Here is a 16,060-nt window from a genome sequence, read left to right as displayed (position 1 = left end):
TAAAAATAAAACCACTGGGAATTCCCATTATGGCTCAATGGTAATGAACCCAACTAGTATCCATGAGGACACGGGTTCAATCTCTGGCCTTGCACAGTGGGTTAAGGATCTGGCATTTGCTGTGGTGTAGGCTGGCAGCTACAGCTCAGATCTGACACCTAGCCTGGGAACTTGCCTGTGCTGCGAGTGTAGCCCTAAAAATAAAAAATAGAATAAAATAAAAATAAAACTATCATATGACTCAGTAATTGCACACTTGGGTATATATTCCCAAAAAACCCAAACACTTATTTGAAAAGACACATGCACCCTAGTGTTCCTGGCAGCATTATTTACAGTGACCAAGATATGGAAGCAACCTAAGTGTTCATCAACAGATGAACAGATAATGATGATGTGCTGTATATAAAATAGAATACTCAGCCATAAAAGAGAAGGAAATGTTGCCACTTGCAAAAATTTGGATGAACTTGAAGGGTATTATGCAAAGTGAAATAAGTTAGAAAAACATTAACACTGTATGACACCATGTATAAGTGGAATCTAAAAACACAATAAACTGGGAAATTTAACAAAAAGAATCAGACTCACAAAGAAAACAAAATAGTGGTTACTAGTGGGGAGAGGATTAAGTACAAATTATTATGTATAAAATAAGCCGCAAATTTTTTATAATAGTTATAAAGCATGAACTTAAAAAATTGTGAATTACTATACTGTATCCCTATAACTTATATAATATTGTACAACTGTAACTTTAAAAGTAGCTTAAATTAAAAAAAAATTAAGAGGATCAAGATGACAGAGGATTAAGACGTGGAAGTTACCCTCTCCCACAAAAACATCACAACCAAAAAAAAGCACCCATCTACATGTAGAACAATTCACACATACTAACTACCGAACACTGACAGAAGACCTCAGACTTCCAAAAAGGGCAAGAAAATCTCTATACAACTGGGTAGAACAAAAAGAAGAAGGAAAAAAAGAGAGAGAGAAGAGAAAAAAGAACCAGGATAGGACCAGCATTCCTGAGAGGGAGCTATGAAACAGGAAAGGAATCCTCACCCTGGGAGGCCACCTAAATGACAGGGATATCAGCTGGGATGGAAGATGAGCCCCAAAGCCTCAGAGCAAAGTGCAGCAGCCTATCTAAGAAGAGTAAAGCAAAGGGAGCTGCAGAGAACATTGGTACCACCACTGAGTGCACCACAGCCTGAGACCCTTGGGCTGGGTCTGGCACTAAGAGGGCTACAGAGGCTGTGTGGAAACAGCCCTAGTAGGGTATCGGGCTAGCAGTGGGCTAGCAGTGTACCACTCACTGGAAAGTGGAGCACCACAGGAGAAACAAGACAGCATTGTTGGAGAGTGTGAGAGGAGGGCGGCAGAACCACCATGGAAACTTCTTTTTCTCAGTACATGTCAGGGTTCTCAGGTGGCAGGGCAGCTCTTGCAGGGGCTACGGGGGTAGTTGCAAACCACCACAGTCATCTTGGAATCCTGACGTGGGCACAGACTGCTACCACTAAGAGTCCCTTGAACAGACACAACCTGTGGCACCAGTCACCTCAGAGGCCCTGCCAAGGAGCGCCCTGCAACAGAGTACCTCCCATAGCCCTCACCTCATTGGGAACACACATGCCTCTCTGTCAAAGGCTCTGGGTACTGCCACTCCTTTCCTGAGGGTCACTGTCACTACCAAGGGCCCTGTAATCAAGAGTAGCCTACTGCCCACACCTCCCCATGAGTCCCTGACACTGCCAAGTGCTGGGTGACCAGGCACCACCTACAGTTGCTGCCCACTGTCACCACCTCCCTGGAAGCACAAGCAGGCCATATACCTTTACACCCCCATCAAGGGGAGAAGAGCCTACACGCACTAAGGCAAAAGATAGCAGGCAGCCAAACCAAAATCAGCCCTCATGGCAAAAAAAAAAAAAAAAAATAGTAAGCTCTCACAAGCTACCCAGGGATGCTCCCAAACATAAATAGGCCTCCAAGACTACAACTGTTTTCCCTAAACTCACATAGTAAGAAAAATATAAGCAAAATGAAGAGGCACAGGAACCATCCCCAGTTAAAAGAACAGGATAATTCCCCTGAAGGAACAAACAGTAAGTGACTTGGAAGATAGAATAATGGAACTCACCCAATCAGGACAGCAGACAGAAAACCAAATGAAAAAAAAATGAAAGCAATATAAGATCTATGGGATAATATAAAGCATGCCAATCTACATATAATAGGAATTCCAGAAGGAGAAGAAAAAGAAAAGGGGGGTTAAAAATATATTTGAAGAAATTAGGGCTGAAAAATTTCCAGTTCTAAAGAAGGAATGAGATATCTAGATACAGGAAGCAAAGAGGGCCTCAAACAAGTTGAACCCAAACAGACCTACACCAAGACATGTTATAATAAAAATGGCAAAAGTTAAAAATAAGGAGATGATTCTAAAGGCAGCAAGAGAAAAAGAGGTGATTACAAGGGAACATCCATAAGGCTACCAGGTGATTTCTCTATAGAAACGCTACAGGCTATAAGTGAGTGGCAAGAAATACTCAAAGTTCTAAAAGGGAAAAATCTGCAACCTAGAATGCTTTACCTAGCAAGATTATTTAAAATAGGAGAAATAAAGAATTTCTCCAACAAGCAAAAACTAAAAGAATAGAACAACACTAAACCCATTCTAAAAGAAATATTGAAAGGTCTCCTCTGAACAGGAAAGAAGATACAGGATGGAGAAGCACCAAAATATATATGACAAATACTAGTGGACATAAAAGAAGAAACTGATGGGAATAAAAAAATGAGTAGGAGACTAACACCCCACTCACATCAATGCAAAGATCCTCTAGACAGAAAATCAACAAGGCAACAAAGATGCTAAATGACACAAAAGAATGGTCAGAATTAGTTATTTTCAGGACATTACCTCAAAAAAAAAAAAAAAACCCATAAGAATATACATTCTTTTCAGGTGCACATGGAACATTTCTCTAGGATTGACCGCATACGGGGCCACAAAAGTAACTAACCTCAACCAATTTAAGAGTGTAGAAATTATTTTAAGCATCTTCTCTGACAATAATGGTATGAAAACTAGAAGTCAACTACAGGAAAAAGAAAATGTGAAAAAACTGACTACATGGAGACTAAACAACATTCTACTGCAAAATGAATGGGTCAACAAGTAAAGAAAAAAGGAAATTAAACACCTTGAGAAAAATGACAATGAAAACACAACCATTCAGTATCTATGGCCAGACTCACCAAGAAGAGAGCCCAAATAAAACAAGAAATGAGAAAGTAGAAATCTCAACTGACACTGCAGAAATACAAAAGGCCATAAGGGAATACTATAAACAACTGTATGCCAACAAATTAGACAACCTAGAAGAAATGGACAACTTTCTAGAGACATACAGCCCATCAAAACTGAGTCAAAAAAGATCATTTAAACAGACCCATCATTAGAAATGAAATTAAATATGTAATAGAAATACTCCCTACAAAAGTTCAGGACCAGATGGCTTCACAGGCAATTTCCACCAAACATACAAAGAAGAACTTATACCCATCCTCCTTGAACTTTTCCCAAATATTGAAGAAGGAACACTCCCAAAGACATTCTGTGAAGCCACCATCACCTTAATACTGAAACCAAAGAAACTACCAAAAAAGATAATTATAGGCCATTATCTTTGATGAATATAGATGCAAAAATTCTCAACAAAATTTTAGCCAGTGGAATCCAACAACACATAAAAAAGATCATATACCACGACCAAGTGGGATTCATCCCAAGTTCACAAGGAAGGTTCACCACAGCCACCATACCCAGATCAGTCAATGTCATACACCACATTAAGAAAAAGTCTAAAACCACATGATCTCAATAGTTGCAAAAAAAGCATCTGATAAAGTCTGACATCTGTTATTGAATAAAAACTCTTACCAAAGTGGGTATAGAGTGAACATACTTTAACACAATAAAAGCCATTTATGACAAACCCACAGCCAATATAAAACTCAACAAAGAAAAGCTGAAAGCCTTCCTACTAAAATCTCGAAGAAGACAAGGATGCCCAGTCTCACCACTTTTTTAATTCAATGTCATATCAGAAGTCCTAGCCACAACATCTGATAAACAAAAGAAATAAAAAGTATTCAAACTGGAAGAGGTAAAATTGTCATTACATGCAGATGACATGATACTATACATGGAAAACCCTAATAACTCCACACAAAAACTCCTTTAACTGATGAAGGAATTCAACAAAGTAGCAGGATACAAGATTAACATTCAGAAATTGGTTGCCTTTCTGTATACTAACAATGAAATATTAGAAAAGGAATATAAAAATACAATACCTTTTAAAATCACACCTCCAAAAATTAGATACCTAGGAATAAACCTGACCAAAGAGGTGGAAGAACATATATTCTTATATGTTGAGAACTATAAAACATAATCAAGGAAATTAAAGAGGATTCAAAGAGATGGAAAGATAGCCCATGCTCCTGGATTGGAAGAATATCATTAAAGTGGCCATACTGCCCAAATTTAAAGTGATCCCTATCAAATTACCATGACATTTTTCACAGAACCAGAACAAACCATCCAAAAATTTTATATGGAACCATGAAAGAACCAGAATTGCCAAAGCAATCCTGGGGAAGGTGGGGGAGGAAAAAAAAGAAAAAGAAAAAAACACCAAGGAGGAGGCCTAACTCACCCAGACCTGAAACAATACTACAAAGCTAGAGTAATCAAGATAGTCTGGGGAGTTCCCATTGTGGCTTGGTGGGTTATGAATTCAACCAATATCCATGAGGATGCAAGTTCAATCCCTGGCCTTGCTCAGTGGGCTAAGGATCTGGCATTGCTCTGGCTGTGGTGCAGGCCAGCAGCTGCAGTTCTGATTCAAACCCTAGCCTTGGAATTTCCATATGCCGCAGGTGCAGCCCTAAAAAGAAAAAAAAAAAGACAGTTTGGTACTGGTACAAAAACAGCTACGTGGATAGACCAAACAGAATAGAGAGCCCAGCAATAAACCCAGACACCGATGACGAATTTTTGACAAAGGAGGCAAGAATATAAAATGGGAAAAAGTCTCTTCAGTAAGTGGTGCTGGGAAAACTGGACAGGTGCATGTAAATCAATGAAACTAGAACATACATTCATACCATGCACAAAAATAAACTCAAAATGGCTTAAGGACTTAAACATAAGACAAGGTACCATATAACTCCTAGAAGAGAACATAGGCAAAACAGTCTCTGACATCAACCATAAAAATGTTTTCTTCAGTCAGTTGCACAAGGCAACAGATATAAAAACAAAAATAAACCAATGGGACCTAATCAAACTCACAAGCTTTTTGCACATCAAAGGAAATCATTTTTAAAAAAGCAAAAAGAACATACAGAATGGGAGAAAATAGTTACCAATGATGCAACTGACAAGGGCTTAATCTCAGAAATCTACAAACATCTCATACAACAGCATAAAAACAAAAAATCCAATTGAAAAATGGTCAGCAGACTTAAATAGACATCTCTCCAAAGAAGATATATGGATGTCCAGTAGTCACATGAAAAGATGCTCAACATGACTAATTATTAGATAAATGCAAATCAAAACTACAATGAGGTATCACTTCACACTGGTAAAATGGCTATCATTAATAAGTCCACAAATAACAAATGCTGGAGAGGGTATGGAGAAAAGGGAACCATCCCACACTGTTGGTGGGAAGGTAAGTTAGTACAACCACTGTGGAAAACAGTATGGAGATTCCTCAGAAAACTAAAATATAGAACTACCACATGAACCAGCAGTTTCACTGTCGGACATATATGTGGACAAAACTACAAAAAGATACATGCACCCCTATGTTCACGCGAACTATTCATAACAGCCAAGACATGGAAACAACGTAAATGTCCATCAACAGATGAATGAATTAAGAAGAGATGTGGTACATATAGACAATGGAATTACTACTTAACCATAAAAAAGAACAAAATAATGCCATTTGTAACATGGATGCAACTAAAGAGTCTCATACTAAGTGAGGTAAACCATAAAAACAAATACCCTATAATTTCACTTATATGTGGAATCTAAAATATAGCCTAGATGAAACTATCCATAGAACAGAAACAGACTCAGAGCAAAGGAGAACAGACTGGTTGTTGCCAGGGATGAGAGGAGAGGGAGTGGGATGGACTGGGAGTTTGGGGTTGGTAGATGCAAACTGTTGCATTTGGCATGGGTAAGCAATGAGGTCCTACTGTATAGCACAGGGAATTTTATCCAGTCTCTTGGGATGCACCATGATTAAAGATGACATGGGAGGGGGGAATATATATATATATATATGACTGGGTCATTTTGCTGTGCAGCAGAAATTGGCACAATGTTTTAATCAACTCTAATAAAAAGAAAAACGCAAAAAATAAAAAATTAAATATTAAATGTAATGTTTAATAGGACACAAAAAGGCTGTTTTACTTAGCGTAAAATTCAAGTTAAATCATACATAAGCCAGAATGACTTTCACATACCTCATTATTTGAAATTTTCTTCTGTCAGTTCATACCACCAATTTATTTCAGAATTTTACCAGAGTATAGTTGACCTACAATGCTATGTCAGTTTCAGGTGTACAGCAATGTGAATTAGCCACACATATACACAGCCATTCTTTCCCACACAGGTCACCACAGAATTGAGAAGACTCCCTGCACTACACAGCAGGTCCCCATCAGTCAGTCATCTTCTCTGTATATAACAGCATCATACCCCCAATTTTTTTCCCCGTTTATTCATTAATTCAAGTATAGTTGACATACAATGTTCTGTTAGTTTCTGGTGTATCACACAACAGTTTGCTAATTTTAGATTACACACTGTTATTATCTAATATTGACTGTATTTCCAGTGCTATATATTACATCCTTGTGACTTTCATAATTAGCAGTTTGTATTTCTTTTTTTTTTTTTTTTTTTTTTTTTTTTTTGTCTTTTTGCTATTTCTTTGGGCCGCTCCCGCGGCATATGGAGGTTCCCAGGCTAGGGGTCGAATCAGAGCTGTAGCCACTGGCCTACGCCAGAGCCACAGCAACGCTGGATCCGAGCCGTGTCTGCAACCTACACCACAGCTCACGGCAACGCCGGATCGTTAACCCACTGAGCAAGGGCAGGGACCGAACCCGCAACCTCATGGTTCCTAGTCGGATTCGTTAACCACTGCGCCACGACGGGAACTCCAGCAGTTTGTATTTCTTAATTTCCTTCACCTATTAAGCCCCTCCTCTGTCTCCTCCCCAATCCTTCTTCTATTCAGAGGGATAAGAGACCCAGGATTTGATTCCAAAATAACAATAGGCTGCCCTTCAGAGAAACATGCTCTGTTATTGCTTTCAAGAGTCCTGGTATGTTTTTTCCAATATGGGACAATACCCAAATATTTAAGAGGGCTGAGAAATCTGTGCCTTTTTCTTGAACTATAGCCTCATTCAAGCAAAAAGTTGAATTCTCTTGACAAAGTCAAAACTGTATTTTGATTTGAGGTGTCCTTTGCCTTACTAGCAATCAGAGTATCATTCACAAACTGAAGTAGGGCTTCTGTTTGTTTTTTGTTTGTTTGTTTGGTTTTTTTTGGTCTTTTTTGTCTTTTCTGGGGCCTCACCTGTGGCACATGGAGGTTCCCAGGCTAGGGGTTGAATCAGAACTGTAGCCACCAGCCTACACCAGAGCCACAGCAACTCAGGATCCGAGCCACATCTGCAACCTATACCACAGATCATGGCAACACTGGATCCTTAACCCACTGAGCAAGGCCAGGGATCAAACCCTCAACCTCATGGTTCCTAGTTGGATTCATTTACCACTGGGCCACGAAGGGAACTCCAGGGCTCCCTCTTTTAATTAAGGGTCCCTAAAATCTTTTGGCAGGATTTCTCCAAATATTATAAGTGAATTTTTAAATCCATGAAGTACTGTATTGCAGTACTGTTTAACTTTTGTATCTAGATCTTTCCATCTGAAAGCAAAAAACTTCTGGGATTCAAAACTCAAGGAGATAGATATGGCATCCTTCAAATCCAATATGGTAAACCAACAAAAATCTCCAGACAGAATAGTGAGCAGAGCATATGGATTAGGGACTAGTGGATGAATATCTTCTAGAATTTCATTATTTACTCTTAAGTCCTGCACAAACTGATATTCATCTGGCACATGTGGAGCCCAGGCTCCAGCACCAGCAACAAAAGAGCAGCAACACCATCGTATAAGGTGGAAGAAGGGCCTTCAGAGAGTTCAGCTAAAATAATAGCAAGTCATCCTCCTCCTCCTTAGAATCAAGCAAATCAGGTTTGCCTTTCCTTGCTTTTGAATCATAATCTTACATTTTCTTTGCACAAGTTTATTCTGATACAATAAACATACAAGACTATATATATACATAAGGTATTTCATCCCATTTTTCTTCCCATTTACAAAGTAGGTCTAGATGCAAAACTGTACTGGAATATAAGTTCCATTTGCAGACCATTTTGCTTCAGAGCCTAAAGATACAGTAGCCATGCAGTGTTACCAAAAAAATACCCTATTTTTCTTTTCCCCAGATTCATCACTGAGAGTTCCTGAATTTGAGAAAGCAGCCTAGGATGTGAATTAATGTTTCCCACCTTAAAGGAGCTTTGCTTTCAGGGGGTTGCAGCAACAAAATCTTTCTGATGGTCTCAGCCATGGTTACCAAGAAGTTCAACCCCCAATAGCCAGTTCTTAACAATTAAGACAATGAGTCATAAATGGCCATGTCCAAACAAGCCTAAATCCAAAAACCAGAGTCCCAGGCCTTTAACCCAGGTACCAAGTACCTCAACAGCTGTAAACTTTTATACTATTTGCCAAAATCCCACCAGGTGGGCCTCCAACCCATCATTTCGTCAGGATTGCAAAAACAATCTAGAAATAGGTACATTTCTTTAACAAGTTTACTCACCCAAAAGGTGTGTTCCAAACCCAGCCCCCAAGGCCGTTTGTTTCTTAGCTGCAAGGGCAAACTAAATGCAGAAGTTCAGGAGTTCCCATCGGGGCTCAGCAGTTATGGAACCCAACTAGTATCCATGAGGATGCGGGTCGGTCCCTGGCCTTGCTCAGTGGGTTAAGGATCCAGCCTTGCCGCAAGCTGTGGTGCAGATCGCAGATGCGACTTGGATCCCCGCGTTGCTATGGCTGTGGCTTACGCTGGTGGCTACAGCTCTCATTGAACACCCCAGCCTGGGAACGTCCATATGCCATAGGTGTGGCCCTAAAAAGCTAAAAAAAAAAAATGAAGTTCAAGGGTACCTCGCTTGGGGGACGTCAAGAATAGTCCTGGAATGAATGTACCTTGCAGCTGCTTGGTTCATCCACAGACTCTTAGAACCTGCAAGGGGCTGACGAGCAAGAATTCCATCTAGACCTCCCTCCAGAGCTTGCCCTTGCCAAACCCAGGCTCGTTTTTCCCGATGCACAGCAAGCCAAAATACTGAAATGCACAGGTTTTCGGCAAAGAGAGGGCTTATTTGCAAGGAAGCCAAGCAAGGAGATTGGAGGACAAATCTCCCATCTGCCCCCCAGAAAGTAAGGGCTCAGGATACTCAGAAGTGGTGAGCATGGGTTGAGCCTGGAGACTTGTGAGTGGAAAAAGTTGGGGAATCATGGTCATCATCTTTGCGCAGGCGTAAGTACGCTGTGCTACAGGCCTTCAAAAGGTCGCTGGGTAGCTGTTTGAGCATGCCCAGTTGAAGGGTGGGTACTTCCCGTCCTGTCTTAACCAGGTCAGCTGAATTGGACACAGCTGACTCCCAATTTCTAGAAAACTCAGGCAAACATTGTTTAGGATACCTAGTGGTTGGAGAACATGCAAATCTTGAGGCAACAATTAAAACGATAATGATTAATAAAGGCAAGTTACAGGTGAAATGGGTATAACTAATGGCAACCTTCGGTTTCATAACAAGCTTTCACCTGTCTTTGAGAATGCAGGACAGCCGTCACTGGAGGAGTAATAGTTATCTTCCCAGGCATTTATGAAGAGAATTTTTCTTTTTTTATAGATGACTCTGAGCATAACTAGAACATGCTGTGCTTTCTTGTTGGTTGAGAAAAAAAACAGAATGTTTAATAGGGCTCTGATTATCCTGATCTCCTCCCCACGTGCCCCCCCCAACCCCCTCCACACATACATACTTACATAAGAATTCACTGAAGCCTGCATGAGAACTCGGAATTTCCCCCAAAAAATGTCTTTGAAGCCAGGCACATTCAAAGTGTGATCCTTAGATCAGTTGTTTTTCCCGAGTGAGCTTTAGAAAGGCAGAATTGCAGGCTTACAGACAAGATTCCCCACGTGATTCCTCTGCATATCAAATTTTCAGAAGCACTGTTTTAAAGAGGCGAGCTGTTTTGTTTGGCTGTATGTTGAAATCACTTGGAGAGCTTGAAAAACTGACAGCCCTATTTCCAGAAATCCTGATTTAATTGGCTTGGGGTGCAGTGGGATTCTTGGAATTGTCACTCTTGATACGAGACACGGCCCTGTGGGGTTCCTGGGTACAAGATCCTTTCTGTGTCCCACATTTCTTGTTCTTAGGAAACGGGCCTCATTCAGCCACCATGACCTTCCCTGAGTTCCTAGGGACAGGTTCAGACAGTTGCTGATCAGAGAAGGAAGGGAATGCAAAGACAAGAGGGGAACAGTCAAGCAACAATAGTACAGCCTTGGGGCAGGAACCTGGCTCCCTCTCAAGGAAAAAGGAATACACATAATAATATAGGCATCTTATACACCTAAGAGAAAAGTTATATTCCTTATGCTTCTTTTAGAAATGAATAAAATTGAACAGCTTAGAGTCCTTCCTTGTCCTTCTCCCTGACTTAATTGCACCCTAAACACCACTGCCTGTAAGCTAAAGATTAGGCACCTTGAGCATAATTGCCTGTGGGTTAAAGGTTATTAGCACATGCCTTGTTTGTTCTCTTCTTTGATCAATATGCCCTTTTCACAAGTACTGTTTTTCTAGGCAGTAACCCAAGCCAGCATCATGAACATCTCCTGACTCCAGCTTTGATGCCTAAAATGCCCCCAAAGAAAGAAGAGTGCATGTTTGTCCCAATCCTGATTCCTATCTGAAAACATGTTTTTCTCCTTTTTACTATAGAACTCCTAGCAATTCTTTCTAAGGGGGGGGGGGGCACAGTCTTTAAGGTATTAGCCTGCTGTGACCCTCCTTTTCCTGGCAAAGCAATACAGCTATTTTTTTCTTCTTTACCTAAAAATCTGTCTCTGCCTTTTAATTCGGTACCAGCAGACAGAGGATGAATTCCAGCCGAACTCTTTGAAAATTTTTCCTTATCTGTAAAATAGGAACAGTACCACCTGCTCTTACTACCTCACAAGAATGTAGAGGGGTCAAAATAAGATCATATTAAAAAACTTTACAAACCAGGAATCATCGTGTACAGGTAAGGAATGATTATTCATTGCCCCACGTCCCTAAACACTTAAAACCTGGATTCTTCTACATGATCCTTTTACTATTGCAAAGAATGTATCTGGGTTCCTTCTTCTCTTTGCCCTTCCCAGTGCTTTCCTCCAAACCTGAGGCCTCCTTTGGATACACTTTCATTTAAACTCTCCAGATCTCCAGGATCTGGAGACCCTCCTCCTTGCCCAGGCATTGAAATAACTTTCTGGAGAAAACTGCTGCAGTAGAGCATCAGAAACAAAAAGATCTTGGAGGGGAAAACTAGAAAAATTATATGTAAATTTAGGAATTAACTAAACCTTCTTTAAAGGGGTGGGGCCTGGGGTTTTGGAGGCAGAATCAGTGTTAGAAGATGTGGGAGAGAAGGGAATTGACTGCAGAACAAAACGGCCTCTGCTGCACAAATTAGTTCAGTGTCATTTGAGATACAGTTTAAAGTCTTAAATGTTCAAGGTTTTCTTGGATCCTCTCTTCTTTGGATAAGTGTGACCACACTGACCTGCATAACGTCAAGCATACCTGAGACTTTCTTGTCCTACTCCCAATGGGATCCTGAGACACAGCCGGGCCCCTAGGAGGGAGGCCCTGTCATCAGTGTAGCCGAGTCCTGGTGACTCAGTGGAAACAAGCCAAAAGCCCTTCACCTACCATCCAGTCACACACAGCTGACAGGAAGACAATTCCCGAGTAGGGTGGTAGCCTGAGAGCACCCAACCTGCATTTCCTGGCATACCCTTCTTCCTAGAAAGGCCATGGCACTGAGCAGGAAGCTGTAGGAAAAATAAAGGGTTGACTATGAAAGCAGTCAAAGCATTCAATCCAATGCCATTCATGGTTTTCGAGCCCTAACTGCAAAACAGCTTTGCGGGATAAGGGCTGGGACACCGTGGACTAATTTCAATTTGGGACGTTATAATTTAAAGAGCTTTGCAGTCTCTACAGATTGTCTGAAGCGTAAAGTTTCTCCAAAGTCTTCCCAGCCTGATATGGATGGGGCAGAAGCTCATTTCTCGAGGGATATCACCAATCCCTTCATCCTCAAAGCCTTCCCCACCTTCTCTTCATTCGTCCTCTGGACCAGTGCTGTCCCATAGAACTTCCGGCCATGGTGGGAAGGTTCTATCTGAGCCATCCTGTGTGATAGCCACTAGCCACATGTGATCATGGAGGACTTGAAAAGTAGTTAGTATAATCAAGGAAATGAGTTTTAGATTTTATCTCCTTTTTAATTTTTTTGTCCATGGCCATGGCATGCAGAAGTTCCCAAGCCAGGGATCAAATCCGAGACACAGAAATGACAACACCGAATCCCTAACTGCTAGGCCACCAGGGAACTCCAGACTTTATCTACTTTGAATGAAATTGTAAAAGCCACATGTGGCTGATATGGACAGCACAGCCCCAGGATCTGACTGTTCACCAGTCCTCATACTTCCTGGTGATCCATTCTCTCCCAAGTCCCTTGCCCAGCCTGGTTCCCCAGTGAAGTCCTAGGTAGAAAGCTGTTCATGGCAAAGAACACAACATCTTTGCAGCTGTAACTGTCCTCCACAGGAAATTTGTAATCATTGTTCAAGAAAAATGACAAATGAACTCATATAAATCACCCTGTCTTACCTTCAGAGATAATCACACGCAGTTCATTTTTGCCAAATAAAAGAAATCATTTTTGCCAAAGCAGCACAGAGAGGCAAGAGGAGGAATATGGAGCCCTGAACCCTGGAGAAAGAGAGCCAGAGATACCCGCCAAGACAGAGAATACTCCATCTCTAGCCCCCTAGCCTTCATTGCTATAATTTCGGTGTTCTCCAGGTGTGAGTCCCAAACAGGCGTGTCAAGCATCACCTGGGAATTTCTTGGAAATGCAAATACTCAGTTTTACCCTATACCTACTGGATCAGAAACTCTGCAGTTACAACCCAGCAATCTGTTTTAGCAAATACTCCAGAAAATTCTAAGGCATGATAAAGTTTGAGAACCCCTGCCATAAATAACCAGCGGCCCACTAGGCTCCAGAAATCACAGAACTTCCTTCAGGAAGATGCTACCCTCAATGCCCTCCCAGATACCGATATTGAGATAAGAGCTCAGTTTCATTCTCTTTCTCATACTTCCGTTCCCCAGCCCACCAGCTTTTCTCCCAGTGAACCAGCCTAAGCTTCACCCCTCGGAGTGGGCCCAAAATAAATGCCTCCTTTCTGAGCACCTCACCCAATAGGTATTTACTTACTGATGCTCTACTAAAGCACTCCACTAATTATTTTTCATACAGTTCACATTTAATCATCTTAAAAACCCTGTAACCTAAGTATTAAGAGGTGTTGCTGGAGCTGGCAGTTACCAGCTCATGAGAGCTAGTTGTGCATATCTATTCCCAACTCACTGGTGGCTGGAAATTGGCTGGGGTGAGAGTATTTACACCACAGAAACTGGCAAACGGAGAGCTGATGGTTAAACATTTACCAGTGCACCACTGAATGATCCTTTCCTATAAGTGAGGGAAACAGGATCAACGAAGTTGAGTTGGCCAAGCTTGCACATACAGGAATTCTAACCCAGGTCTTGTAACTCCTAGACCCGCCTGTTTTTGTTACAAGGCTCTTCTGGTGATACCTGAGTTTGTTTCAGTCAAGTAGGGGGCATCCAGAAGGCACCAGGCTCAAAGTACCCTGTGTAGGGCTCCATAGATTCAAAGGGATAAGATTAGATGGGGAGACAGGGGGTTGTATTAATTAGATTACAATGAAGTTACTACACCTTTGGGGATGGTCCTAACTATTTTTCAAATCATTCCCCTTTAACAAAGTCCTTTAAGTTTAAGGTTTTCTTGGCTTTCCTGTCTTAGAAAAACTGGCCACACTGACCTACAGCCATCTTAAGTTTAATTGGGGATTTGATCTCCCATCTTGAACAGGATCTTGAGAGTAAATTGAATGTGTAGATCAATTTGGAGAGCAAATGTCAATAATATTAAGTCTTCCAAACCATGAACCTGGGTTGTCTTTCCATTTATTTAAATCATCTTTAATTTCTTTCAACAATTTTCTGTAGTTTTCAGAATATAAACTGTACATTATTGTTAAACTTATTCCTAAATATTTTGTTCTTTTGATGCTACTGTAAATGGAATGGTTTTCTTAATTTCGCTTCCAGTTTACTTATTGATCCTGTGTAAAAATACAACTGCGTTTTAAATATTGACATATTGATCTTAGTGGCCCCACTCCCAGCAAGGCGCTTTCTACCACACCTGCATTACCCATTCCTTTCTATGCCGTCTCTTTCCAGTCTCCTTTTGTAAACATTAAACCTGCTACTTATCGTTCCCTTGTTCTGTGTTGAGCCTGTTGTCTAAATTTCATGAAAGCCCTACTCCATCTCCATGTTATAGATGAGGAACTGTGGCTGGGAAAGGTTAAAGAAAGACCCAGGATTCCACAACAAATAATACTCAGAGCATCAGCTGAGTTCCCAGCCCATACTCCCGACCACCATACTGGATTTCCCACAGTCTTACATAGTCTTACTTGGCAAGAAAATATATACTTTTCAGTATAGTACAGGAAATTAAAATGGATGTAAGGAGTTCCTTCTGTGGTACAGTGGGTTAAGAAACTAACTGTAGCAGCTTGGGTGGCTGCAAAGGCATGGGTTCATCCCCTCCTGGCACAGTGGGTTAAAAGATCTGGTGTTGCTACAGCGGCAGCTCAGATTCAAGCCCTGGCTTGGGAACTTTCATATGCAGTAAGCGTGGCCGTTAAAAAAAAAAGAAAAAAAAAAGATTGTAGAGGAGATTCTCCTGCAGAAAATTTCAAGGCAAGTCTTTATCAGACTCCTGATTACTTAGTAATGACTCTCATCACAGAAGCTGAAACACTATGTCAGGCTCAAGTGCATATATCTTATCCCATTCATTCTTTCCTTCATTCACTCAGTGAAGATTTACTGGGCAGCATGCTGGGTGCTAGGGTCTAGCCACGATCTTATAAACAAGAGTCCTATCTTCATGGAACTTCCATTCTAGTGAGGAGACAATAATATCAAGATATTATACCATGTTAGTAAACTCTGCAGAGGGAGGAGAATGGAGGAAGGCTATCCTATGTAACAGCAAGAAAGGCATCTCCTGGGATTATATTTGAGGAAAGGCCTCATTGAAGTAAGGGCAGGAAAGGCCTGCAGATATCTTGGGGAAGGAAGTCCTCTGTTTTAGAGCAGGTACACAGAAACAAGGTGGGGGTGGCTGGAGTAGAAGAAGCATGGATAGGGCAGCAGGTGATGCCTGCAGAGAAGCAGAGGGAAGCCTGGTCCTGTAAGGATTATAGGCCAGGGTAAGAAAGTTTCCCTACAGCCCAAGATTTTTTAAAAATTCCTTCAACCTTTAAGCATCTCAACTTTTCAGCCATTCCCAGACTCAAATGTCCTTAAATGGTGAATAGTTTTTCTACTACTCAGAAGCCAACTCCTCTTCCTCTCTGTAGGGGTGATCCCTGCTGGTTCCTTCCCTTGTGGC

The 16,060-nt window shown here is 41.2% G+C and overlaps 1 long non-coding RNA gene across 8 annotated transcripts in view; it reads right to left on the bottom strand.

Moving 5' to 3' along the window:
- Positions 1–15,127, bottom strand: part of LOC110260036 — a 66,538-nt gene extending 51,411 nt beyond the window's left edge. For 6 of the 8 annotated variants that reach the window (XR_002342791.1, XR_002342788.1, XR_002342790.1 and 3 more), the window contains exon 1: positions 9,365–10,207. This is a non-coding gene — a long non-coding RNA (uncharacterized LOC110260036). Of the gene's footprint in view, positions 1–9,364; positions 10,208–10,253 lie in introns of those variants that run through there. The other 2 variants (XR_002342792.1, XR_002342789.1) reach the window with 2 other exon arrangements.

Source organism: Sus scrofa, chromosome 3 (genome assembly GCF_000003025.6).
Source record: "Sus scrofa isolate TJ Tabasco breed Duroc chromosome 3, Sscrofa11.1, whole genome shotgun sequence".
Classification (NCBI taxonomy): Eukaryota; Metazoa; Chordata; class Mammalia; order Artiodactyla; family Suidae; genus Sus; species Sus scrofa.
Note: the sequence above shows the minus strand (reverse complement) of the source record. Positions and strands in the feature narration are given on the sequence as shown.